We start from the raw sequence: 12244 nt of genomic DNA on the forward strand, positions 1-12244 counted from the left end.
GGTGCTGATAAATATGATAATGAATCTAGCTTGTGTCTGCCGTCTATTGTCACCAGGTAATGAGTTTGTCCCGAAGGTCAGTGCTGTAATAGCTCATTAGCAACACTGGCTAATGCTGCTTTGAGATGTAGCTCTCAACTGCCGGAGGTGAACTGGTCAGCCAGGCTATTTGTTTGCTGTAGTGGTTGAATTGCTGCTTGACCGGACTGTCTTTCAGTATTGATCAGTTAGGGTTTCATTACCGCCAAGATACAATGAGACAACTTGTGTGTGTTGTGTGCGCATGCATTAGAGGATCTGTGTCTGTGTTGTTTGCAAACAAAGAAACAATGCTTTACTGAACGAGCAGCAGCGGACATAAAGGAAGTCTATCAAACTACAGATATGTGAATATGTCAGTTTGATAATTAGGAATGAGTCAAGGTGGGCCGTCTGTTTGTTGATGATTGTTTGCAGTAATTTCCACATGTGGATATTTCCCTTCTGCATAATTGCACAAAAAGACCTGATGTTTGTTTTTGCTCCATCTGTTACAGAATATCTCATGTGGCTGCATGTTGTGAAACTGACACATGGAAGAAAATGCACACAATCCTTTTGCAGTTTTCTTTTAGATAGTTGCAAAGTGTTTGGTGACACGCACGTGTTTTTCAGTAATTAAGTATGTTTAGAGTTACACAAGCTGTCAAAAGTTTTCTAAATCTATCCTGCTTCAGATGGTCTTATTTCTCCAAGAAAAAAAAAAACAAAACACAGCCACCTTTCAGAAAATAGGCAATAAATAACATCCAAGTCATGCTGGCTTTCACATTTAAACATTTTATGTCACGTGTGTGCCTTATTAATAATATAAAGGATACATACAAAGCTGAAAATGAATACAAATGACACGCAACATTTGCCAGAAAAAAATTACTAATTCCAAGCAAATTCTTTGGAAAAGAAAAAGATCTACAAATAATTTATAAACACACTTAATTTCTTTAAATCAACATTTAAGTCAACAATATCAGAAAATGAATGCCATTGCTCAGCCTTAATAACAACAACAACAACTAAATCATTCAGGAGAACAGAAGAAGTAAGTGGAAGATGAAGTGTGTTGAAGTCACTTGAAAAATAAACAAGCCAGCAAAGCCCTTTCTGTTCTCAATAAGGTTACTGTACTGAAAATATTTTCTGTTCAGCTTTTCTTAATTAAGAAAATAATAATAAAAAAACAAAACAAAACAAAACAAAACAAATTTATTCTTCCTCATTTAAAAGGAGAATTATTGAGCTGAGAACTGGTCTTTTGCAGCTCTGTGCCCAGTCGAGAGCCCTAAGGTCTGCAGATCTGCTCCTGTTGCCAGTAAAACCAGGATCAAAACTAGAAGAGATAAATCCTTTTCAGTGGAAGCCCATGGAACAACCTTCCTCTCTCTGTTAGGGCCTCACACTCCCTGGATCAGTGAAAGTCCAGTCTAGAAACCCACAACTTCTCCAGGCATTTCAAACCATAACTAAATATCCTGGTTGTTTCTATTTACATGTTTACAGATTTTTCTTTTGTTTGTGTTTCACTGTGTTTTTATTATGTACTTGTTGTCCCAAAAGGAATTTCTCTCATGGACTACCAAAAGATTGTACTTATTGATGTTATTGGAATTATTTTAACTCTGGTCAACACTTTGGTCAAAGCAGGTTGTGTTAAATGTGCTGTACAAATAAAACTTGAATTGAATTATTTTTGTCATCTTCGATCAGACTTAAATAACACTACCAGAGACTGCAGCAGAGCCATGCTGTGTTGTGATTTCTTAAGGAGTTATTTATGCATTTTCAGTATTTTTGGGTGTGGGTATTATGTGTATGGTTGTGCAATAGATGTATGGGATGGAAGTATATGTGCTAAAATGTGTATTGAATAAAAATCCCCTTTTCACTTTAAATGCTTTACTTGGTTTTATTAAGTTGACTGAGGGACATTGTGTTGTTGTATTTGAAATGGCATTAGTAGGCACCGCACTGAGTCCAAGGCAGATTCCTCATACAGAGACCACAAAGTATGCAGTCTGGAATCATGCTTTTCTGAATTAATGACACACTCACCTGCAGGAATTACATACAGAATAAAGAAACAAAATAATGCAATAATTTAGTCTTTTACAGAACAATTTATTTGGGCTGTTAATCCTTTAACCACAGACCTTCAATTCAAGATCGAGACATGGCCACATTTATGTGTTTTGTTGTGTTTTGCTATTTCAAGTTCTGTGTTCAAGTAGATTAAAAGGAGAAGCTAGTGTTAGCTTTCTCTTACAGTACATAGCATTGTCATAGTTTGGAGTTTTTGTGTGGTCTTTTGTTCTTGTTCCCTGTTTTATTTCAGTAGTTTTCCCTGTTTATGTTGCTTGTGTATTGTAGTTTATTTTGCTTTCCGTTCATCAACTCACTTGATTTCTGATTCATTTAAACTGTTCCTTATTAGTTCCTCAGTGTATTTCAACTCCCTGGTTCTCATTTTCCTTTTTCAGATCCTCCTGGTTTGTTCCTTTGTCCAGTTTGCTGTTTCAGTCTATTTACTGCGACAGATATTCAGAATGAACTTTTGTTCCTGCATTTCTTCTGTTTCTCCATTCTGCAATTGGGTCCGTCACATTCCTCAAATTTTGACAGAACCTCGACAAGCATGGACGCATCACTCTTACTATTAATAATGTTTACTACTATTAAGTGATTATTCTGACAACAGAGGGTTTTTTTATACTTGTCCTTAAGTAGCCTCCTGTCGTACTGCAGACACTCCTTCACCTATCCTCATCATAACATCTTTGCTCATTAAAACAGGGAGTAAAATAAACAGATAATGAATGAATCATGTCAAAAAAAAAAAAAACTCAAACTTTTTTGTAAGATTGTTTTTTATTTTAAAAAAAAAAAAAAATTCTGTGTAAAAGAAAATAATAACGCATAAAAAAAAACAACAAAGTACACAGGAAGAGAAATATAAACCAAATGTTTTATTACATCTTCTGCACATTCAATTGCAATCATGTGTAAAATAACAAATAATCAGGCTACTGCTGCTGTGCCACCTGTTTTACTCTGCACAACTCTAATATGAATGTGGAGAGATCATGCATCCTGCTGCAGGTCACATGCACTAAGACGAGTAAACACACACACACATGAATTTGTAATACCATGTGTCCTCTCCAGACTCCACTAGTATTTCCCTGAAGCCTGTTGTTTGACTGCACAAACTGTTGTGACAAATATTGAAAAGCTGGTAAGGGGGTGGTACGCTGAAATCCCAGTCATTGGTAATTAGTTTCCCACTTCCTTCTGTGGTTTTGCACCACTATCTGTCATATCAAAGCCAATGAAAAACTCACCTCTCTTAAGGGGAGCAATATGTCGACAGGCATACTGAGGGAGAGCAGAAGCATTTCATGTTATCGTATAACAACTCTTGTAGTAGCCTGTCTTGCAACAACTTTTTTCTCTAAAAACAGACACTGACGTGTGTCCTCAAACAGAATCCTTTATCAATCCAATATAACAACTTCTTTCAATCGTTGGGTTGATTCTTTATTTTTCTTGATGATTGTTAACCCTACATTAAACCTATCTGAAAAGCAAAACAGCATTTTTCTGATAATCTACATCATAAATGTAAAGTGCTGTATGGTTTGCAGACAGATACTTTAGTTTCTGTAATGCGAGTCCATCACTAGTCTTCTTTGGCTCATTGTTAAATTACAATAAAAGAGAAAATAACTGTTATAGTGGCCATAAAAGTCAGTAAAAATGGATTCCACTCAGCCATTTTGCAACCAGAATATGTGTCACAGTTTAATGAGTCAGTCAGCCATTTTGGCTTCTGGAGACACGACTTAATCAGTCAATTAGGACAGCGGTTGATTAATATGCCTGGACTGGGAACAACCTCAGCCAAGAGAGAAATGGGCCGATGAATGAATAATCACCACCAGAGTGCCTGAGCGCTGCACCGTGAGTTACAACCATGGATGGTTTAGGGGAAATAATCTCAGGTATTTAAGTATGGTTTCTTTTCTCGGTATCTCAAGTTGACCCACGGGTAATTTTTCTGAATAGGTGGAGAAAAGAAAGAAAAAGACTGTTATTTGCCAGTTGAACAGTAACAACTCCTCAGGGAGCTGCAAATAGACAAGGAACTGAATTAAACTGGAATATCTATGATTCTTAGCACTCTCTTTCATTGCATTCAAAATGCTTTAATTCAAGAAAGTATGGCTATATGTGTTAAGATGAAATATTTTATAAGGCATATTCCTTTAAATGTTCCTTTAGAAACTTCTTTGGGCAATCTTAAAACATGAATTCATCATCAAACTGATGATGTGAAAATCACCATTTGATTATCTAAACTTATTGCAGGAGCTGCCTCTGAATCTGAAAATTCAGTTTCTAAAATGCTAAAGCTCAATGCTAAAATTTGCAATTATGGTCCAGTCTTTTTCAGTCCGTAAGAAGATACTAAAGGAAGCTCTAATACATTACATTGGGAACCATTTAGATGCTTCCAGGTGATTTCACTTAGTAGAAAGGATCTTTTTCTTGCAGAAGTCTGACGGTTTGACTGGATGTCAGCACTTTAATATGCCTATAAACATTGAAGCTTCACAAACATAAAACTTCAGATATGGAGTCATCTAAACAATACATCCTGTAAACTTTCAACCTACAAAATATCCTGTAACTTAGACATGAAAGACCTAACCAAGTTTCGATTTCTTAAAATCATTAAGAAAAGTTGCTACTTATATTGGACTAAGGTCCAAATAAAAGTTTAGAACCAGAAGACAGGCTATACTAAACCAAGTTTATAGGCTTGAACAATCTATGATGTGTTTTGTGAGCAATTATTTGAAGAAAAGTAGAGAAGCTTTAATTTTTTTTTGGCAAAGTCATATCCTGCCTGAACTTGGTGTTCAGTGTCATACCTAAAGACAGTATTACCTGTTCACTGGAGCTGCAGGGATCATGCTGCAGATGAACCCTTTGAGCTGTTTCGCTTATACTTCTCTGCCCTTCAACAGCTGATGCTAAAATGCTTGCATACCGCAGCAAGGCCTTGAAACTATGATTTCTCAATAAAAAATAAGGATCCTCTATCACACTGACTGCACACAGAAATATAACAATGTAAAGACTGCCAGGACACGCAGTAGGTTCTTTAAGGCATGGCAGCCACTTTCCTAGAGGGAAGAGTCATGCAAGCCAAATAATAATAAGCAGTGGATAATTCCACCATGAAGGGAAATAAGTATAAAAAGTGTTATATTGCAAAGCCTTGGATCAACTCCAACCTCATCAGAAGGGCAAATTTATTTCAGTCAGGAATGCATTGGCTTTAATTTCACGCTGCACGCATTTCGATACGAGCAAGAGGAAAGGGTGAAACAAAGAGAGGGACTGGGAGCGAGAGTGAGACAGAAAGGAGGAGAGCAAAATATTTAGTTTAATTTTCTGCCAAAAATCACCATACCAAAGAGAATTAAAGCTGATACACTTACAAACAAAAACGGGAAGATAAGAGATAAGAGAGTGGGGGGGGGGGTATTGGTTTTTTTGAGGTAACATAAATACAGGAGAGGTAATTGGAATTTCTTTTGTATAATTAAATTCAGTGTTTGATGTTTGTCTTCAGCTATGTGCAACTGATCCGCGTAGCTGCTGCAGTGCTTCAAAAGAATGACTGCATTTTAAAACTGGAGCCACATGCAAACGTTACAAATGGAAGGAAATGGAGTTGACGTCAGGACAGGATGATGCTTTGAAAACAGTAAGCTTATTATATTGAGATAATATATGCTAAAACAGATCCACTTTTAAAGAATTTTTAGACAGAAGTTTGCACAGAAGGGGCTTTTTGTGAGAAGGCAAAAAAAAAAAAGATAGAAAATTGTGTAGACTTTGACCAGTGTGCTCCCTACTGAAATCCATATGATAACCAGAAGAGCTCATGTGAAGGCTAAACAAGCAAAAAACAAGGACTTCTTGGCAAAATGAGACTTATAAGTTGACCACATGTTTAAAACGTAGTAGCATCACAATTCATGAGACAACATCATATTTGAAGTGGATGTTTTCTGCCAAGTGACACAGCAGGAACTGAAAACCGTCAAAGGCAAAATGGCCTTCCATAATGCTGACCAGGACTTCTGTAACATATAAGTCTAATTGTGACAGATTTATGATGTTTTTTTTTTTTTTTTTTTACAGCAGGTTTGTGTTCCTGCATCAAGTCATGCTGTGAGCTGAGAAGGTGATACATAATATTATCCTTTATAGGCATAGCACTTGTCAGGATATTATCATTGAAGAATATGTAGAATAGATGAGTCATCCATCCAATCATCTTAACCGCTTGGTCCAATTCAGGGTTGCAGGAAGCCAGGGGCTATTCTGGCAATCATTGGGCGAGAGGCAGGGTGTAACCTGCACAGATCGCCAGTCCAACACAGAGACAACCAACCATTCACGCTCATGCTCACTCCTAGGGACAATTTAGAGTCACCAATTAACCTAACATGCATGTTTTTGGATGGTGGGAAGAAGCAATAGTACCCAAAGAGAACCCAAGCATACACAAGGAGAACATGCAAACTCCACACCGAAAGGCAACTGTTAGAACCCCAGCCGAGTGGAACCTTCTTGCTGTGAGGCGCAAAGCACTATGCCACTGTGCAGCCCTGTCATTAGTCATTGATGAGTGCATAGTGAAGGTTTTTCAAGACAGGCTTTGAGGAAGCTGCTGCCTTTGTACTTTTATGTTTTTCTTCACCAGCAGAGAGAAAAGATGCCAAATTTGCCACTTTTGTTTTGTTACTGCAGAAAACTACAAGTTGAGAGCAGAAAGAAACTCATTTTAAAAATAACCAAGCTAAAACTGAAAGTGAAACCTAACTTTATCTCAGAGATCACACACCATCATTTGGGGAAAAGTAATAAATGGATTAAGAAGATTACATCCCTCTGCTTTTCTTCTGTTCTTCTTTCTTTAACTGAAAAGGTTGGACATTCAGTGGAGGAAAAAAAAATTGCTTAATTCCTCAGACACATTAACATTAACATTATACATTCACAGACTTTCCGCTTTCAAAATTAAGAGCTCTCAAGGCAAATGCAGATTAGAGACGCTGCACTTTCAGCGGAAAACAGCAATGCATGTCTTAGTTTTAACATAGCAAGTAGATCTTTGCTGCTATATTAAGAAGATCGTGTGCCTTACAGAAAATTACTCAGACAAAGAAAATAAGGTTCAATTAACTGAAAAAATCTTTAATAATAATTATCATTTCTTAAATATGACAAATCTGAATCTACCAACTGAAGCAAAACTGGCTCCATACTTGTACTTTCTAGTTCTGTCAGAATTCCCTCTTTCTCAGCATCCAGCAGCCTCCTACATCCTTCTCTGCACCTGCCAGGAGCTACTCCTATTTCTGGAGCAGAGTAGCTGCTGTATGAACCACATGATATGACATGCAATCTAATGCAACCTCCAGAAGAACTATTTTTATATGATTGTTGCATTGATGACAAAAAAAACTGCTTAATTTTCTAAAGTTGTTGATTATAGAGAAAATATGCCTGTTTCAGATATGTATGAGCCAAACTGTGATAAATAGAGGATATTTCAGACACACACACACACACTCACACATAACACCAGTTAAAGCAAAGTTTAGCAGATTTGACAAATACCGACTTAGCATGAAACAAAACTCGACCTACATTAAACAGATTACCACCTCAGAATTTGATTCTTTAATTTACAGATTTTTTTCTGTATCCTGAATCCTTCATGCTTCAAGGTTCAAACTATTTGCAAACAAAATATTTCACTGTAGTCTTATAGTAGGTAAAGCTATATACTTAGAGCCCAGTGACTTTCCACATTCCTAGATTTCTCTGGGAAATGGTCTGGTTATACCTGAATCTCAGTGTTATCAGTCTCTTCTATGCAGATCAGAACAAACACCGTTTTAGATTTCTTTTCCTATTCCTCAGATTGCTTTAATTGATTTGACTTTATTTGTCATACATTTGCTTAGTCAACCCATAGGCTCACATGACACTACTAACATTTAAAACAAAAAGATGACCAACATACAAAATAGGAACCAATCACAATATCAGTTGTATTAAACAAAAGATAAAGTTTTTTTTTTTTTTTTTATCTGAATCGAGAGTCCTTTGTCTAAGTTTTTGTATTTTTTCTAGAAATCTCACCAAACTAGACATTTTATTTTCAAGTAGCCAACTCACCATCTCCCCATCGGTCATCCAGGACTTGAATAAAGTTATTGAAAATGTTTTATTTCACATTTGAAAGGCTTCTTAGGCTCTGAAAGGCATTTCAGGTGAGAAATAACATGTTTTCAAGAGCCAAAAAAATGAAATCCATTTGCCTTTATTTAAGTTCTTATGATTAGTCGGTCTGGAAAATTAAAACAATAATGGATGAGACTTATATGGTGCTTTACTGCTGGCAGCATTCAAAGCACCTACTTTGGATCCATTATTCATCTACTCCTCACTGATACTTGGTGATGGGCTACCTTTGTAGCTACAGTTGCCTTTGGGCACACCAATGGAGACTTGGCAGCCAGTACCACCACCACAACATTCATTATGCAATCATTCGCCAGCAATATCTATGCTGGAGGCAAGGTGAAGAGTCTTGCCCGAGGACACAACCACAGATGGGGGCCTTGAATTCCAACCACCGACCTTCCAGTTATTGGATGACCTGCTCTACCTCCTGAGCCACTGGCTGACTGAGACTCTATACCAACATATTTTTCTATTACTCTGCTGCATGTCAGAATGAGAAAAAAAATAATGAAGGGATGAAGGAATCTCTAAAACACACACACACACACACACACACACACACACACACACACACACACACACACATATATATATATATACATACATATATATATATATATATACATACATATATATTTATATATATATATATATATATATATATATATATATATATATATATATATATATATATGTATATATACATATATATATATATATACATGTATATATATATGTATATATATATATATATATATATATATATATATATATATATATATATATATATATATACATATATATATATATACATATATGTATATATATATATATATATATATATATATATATATATATATATATATATATATATATATATATATATATATATATATATATATATATTTATATATGTGTGTGTATATATATATATATATATATGAATGGGGGGTATACAGTTATACAGTACGGTTATACAGTTGCCACTTGTTAATTCTTTTCTGGGGTGGGGGATTTGGTTTATTTTCTTCAAATATCATTATCTGGGATATTTCCAGGAAAATAACAATGTGGAAAAGGTGCGGGAAAAGCCAAATCAGGATACTTGACAGGTATGATATAAAATGTTTTCAAATTTCTCTCTATGTGGATGAAGCTGATCCTTATGACAAAGAAAGCAGAACTGATATGAACACAGTGGGTATGAAACAGCATGGTTTTGTGTTAGATGACATGCCAGATGGTGTGTTACCTAAAACCTGTTGGTTTGTTACACAGATTCCCTAAAGATTTCACAAATCTCCTGAGAGCACTGCCGCCTTGCAAGGTAACCTTAGGGTAAGTGCCTTCAGTGTGCTGAAGTTACTCAGACAGAAAGCATCACAATCTGCTTGAATGGCTCGAAGTTATGTTTAAAATTGGACTGAGACTCTGCTTCTCTGCCCTGATTGGTTTCCTGAGGTAGTGTACTGCACCTTTAAAGCTGGGGTAGGTAATCTTGTTCAGAGACCTTTTATTTTACTCTGGGTGAAGTGGTTCCTCGTCCTGTAGTCTATACATTTTGTTATCGTGAACAATAAGAAATACAGTTAGACCCCTCAGTTTACTGTAAATCTGTAAAAACTCTGACCAATCCAAACGTTTGGACCGAAATGAAGATGTTCATTTCTTATATTTTGTAAGCTTCTTGTCCCGGCTCCCCTCCTCCCCCTCCTGCAGCGCATATCTGACAGCCATGCCCTGCATATAAATAGCGCATGTTGAAAATACAAAGAAGAAATTCGGAAGACAAACATGGCTGAGAAAATGCAGGAAGGATCTCTCCGACCTGGCTCAGTTTATTTGCCTCCTCCCGCTAAACAGCCAAGAAAGAGAAAATTGTTGGTGGAAAACGCTGCGTATAAAAAAGTCTTGGATTACACAAGGAGCAAAACCAGAGGGGGAGCAGCCAAGACAGGGTGCCACTTTCAAATCTTGCTAGCTCCCCAACATTACTTAGCCTAGCTTTAAGAGTATATTCTTAGTAACCCCCTGTAGCACATGGTGACCCACATGAGTTTAATAGTATCCGATTTCTGGGGATTTAATAGTGCAAACTTAGTCATATAAGAACTTCTGACCAACAAGAAAAACCAGAATTATCTTAATCTTAAAAACTGACTGGCAAAGGACACAACCTCAGCACCCATCTAATTTATCATCAAATCAGATTTCACTTTTAAATGATGCAATGACATAACAGGCACTGCCAGCCAATGTAGGCTTCACCATTAACCTGCTGACTTTGCAGCACAGACACAGCGGCCAGCTCAAACCCACATCACAGCAAACAGACACACACACACACACACACACACACACACACACACACACACACATTTGCATGTGTACTCTGACATGTAGAAGGAGAATTTGTTCCCATCATAGTATGACATCAATCTGTTTTTGGACACGTGCAATAATGTTCAAACTTTATATAACAAAGTGTCTGATGACACATGGACAATGATGGATGACTTTTTAAACTAAGTCCAGCATGTTTTACATGCACACAGTGAAAAAGCAATTACGGCAGATAATTCTCATACAAATGTCAAGCTGCTCACTTCTGTCTGCTTCTTCCAGCATCCTCTTCCTACCTGTCTCACCCTCCCTTGAATTCTTCAGAATATTTTACCACTCAAGTTTTAGGCTATTCCATGTGTTTGATATGACCATCCATCACAGTCAAATTTAGATTTATCATTGTGGAAACCAAATTGATATCACTGTTGTTATTATTATTAAACTTATTTATTGTTAAAGACTTGTTATATTTTAGACTGGAAACACATCTCAAAACCATTTCCTTATGCATTTTGCTTTTACTGATGAAACATTTTCCCAAATCAGTCAATATTTTTTTCTTATTTTTCATTTTTGCACCTCAAAACCTGGTTTTCATTGTGTCTTCCTTTTTTAATCCTGCTAAACTGATTGGTTCGTGTTAATTCTTCAATTTCATATACAAAGAAACAGAAAAAAAGAGTTCCTTTAACTGTGTAAAATATTCAAACAATTCACCAATGTAGCATCCTTTTTTTCCCCTCTTTTATAATGCTCCTAAAGCTTTCACTCAGAAGTCAGACAAGTGCTGCTTTTGGGATCAAAACTACGTTCAATTTCTTCGCCAACACTTTTCTCAAATGGTTTCAGTTGTTGGTGTCACCAAAGTCAGAAAAATCTGAAGTGAACAACTTTTTTGTGCACTGATAAATCAAACAGAGCACTAAACCTGAGCTTTGTTGTTTCTCGGCCCCTGACCTTGTATCTGCTGAATCTCTCTCTGTGTGCTCCAAATGGTACTGGCACTTTTGTCCAATAACTCATTTTTTTTAAAAAAGGTAAAAAAAAAAAAAAATCTGCAATGACCTCATATTCCTCTCCTAGTCTGGACAGCACACCACTCCATCAGATTAGTATAATATGATGGAGTATAATATGATGATAATAAAATGCTTTAAATGCCTAACTGCTATCAATGCATTGCAAATATAACTTAACACAGACACACACAATATATATATACATATATATATATATATATATATATATATATATATATATATACATATATATATATATATATATATATATATATATACATACAGTGACAGCAGGTGGGTGTGTCTGTAACCCTGCCCCAATATCAGGTCTAATTAGGAACAGGTGAAGTTGATTTGGTGACATGTGACAGATCTGGATACGCTGCAGACACGTGAGGACGGGAGAAGGGGGATCCTGGATATGAAGAAAAGTGGAATCGGACTGAAGCGCGCACGGGAAGAGGATCCCGTGGTGGAGCTGTAGGCGACAAAGAAGGAGCCGGTGACAG

This window comes from Telmatherina bonti, assembly GCF_933228915.1.
Source record: "Telmatherina bonti genome assembly, chromosome: 4".
Classification (NCBI taxonomy): domain Eukaryota; kingdom Metazoa; phylum Chordata; class Actinopteri; order Atheriniformes; family Telmatherinidae; genus Telmatherina; species Telmatherina bonti.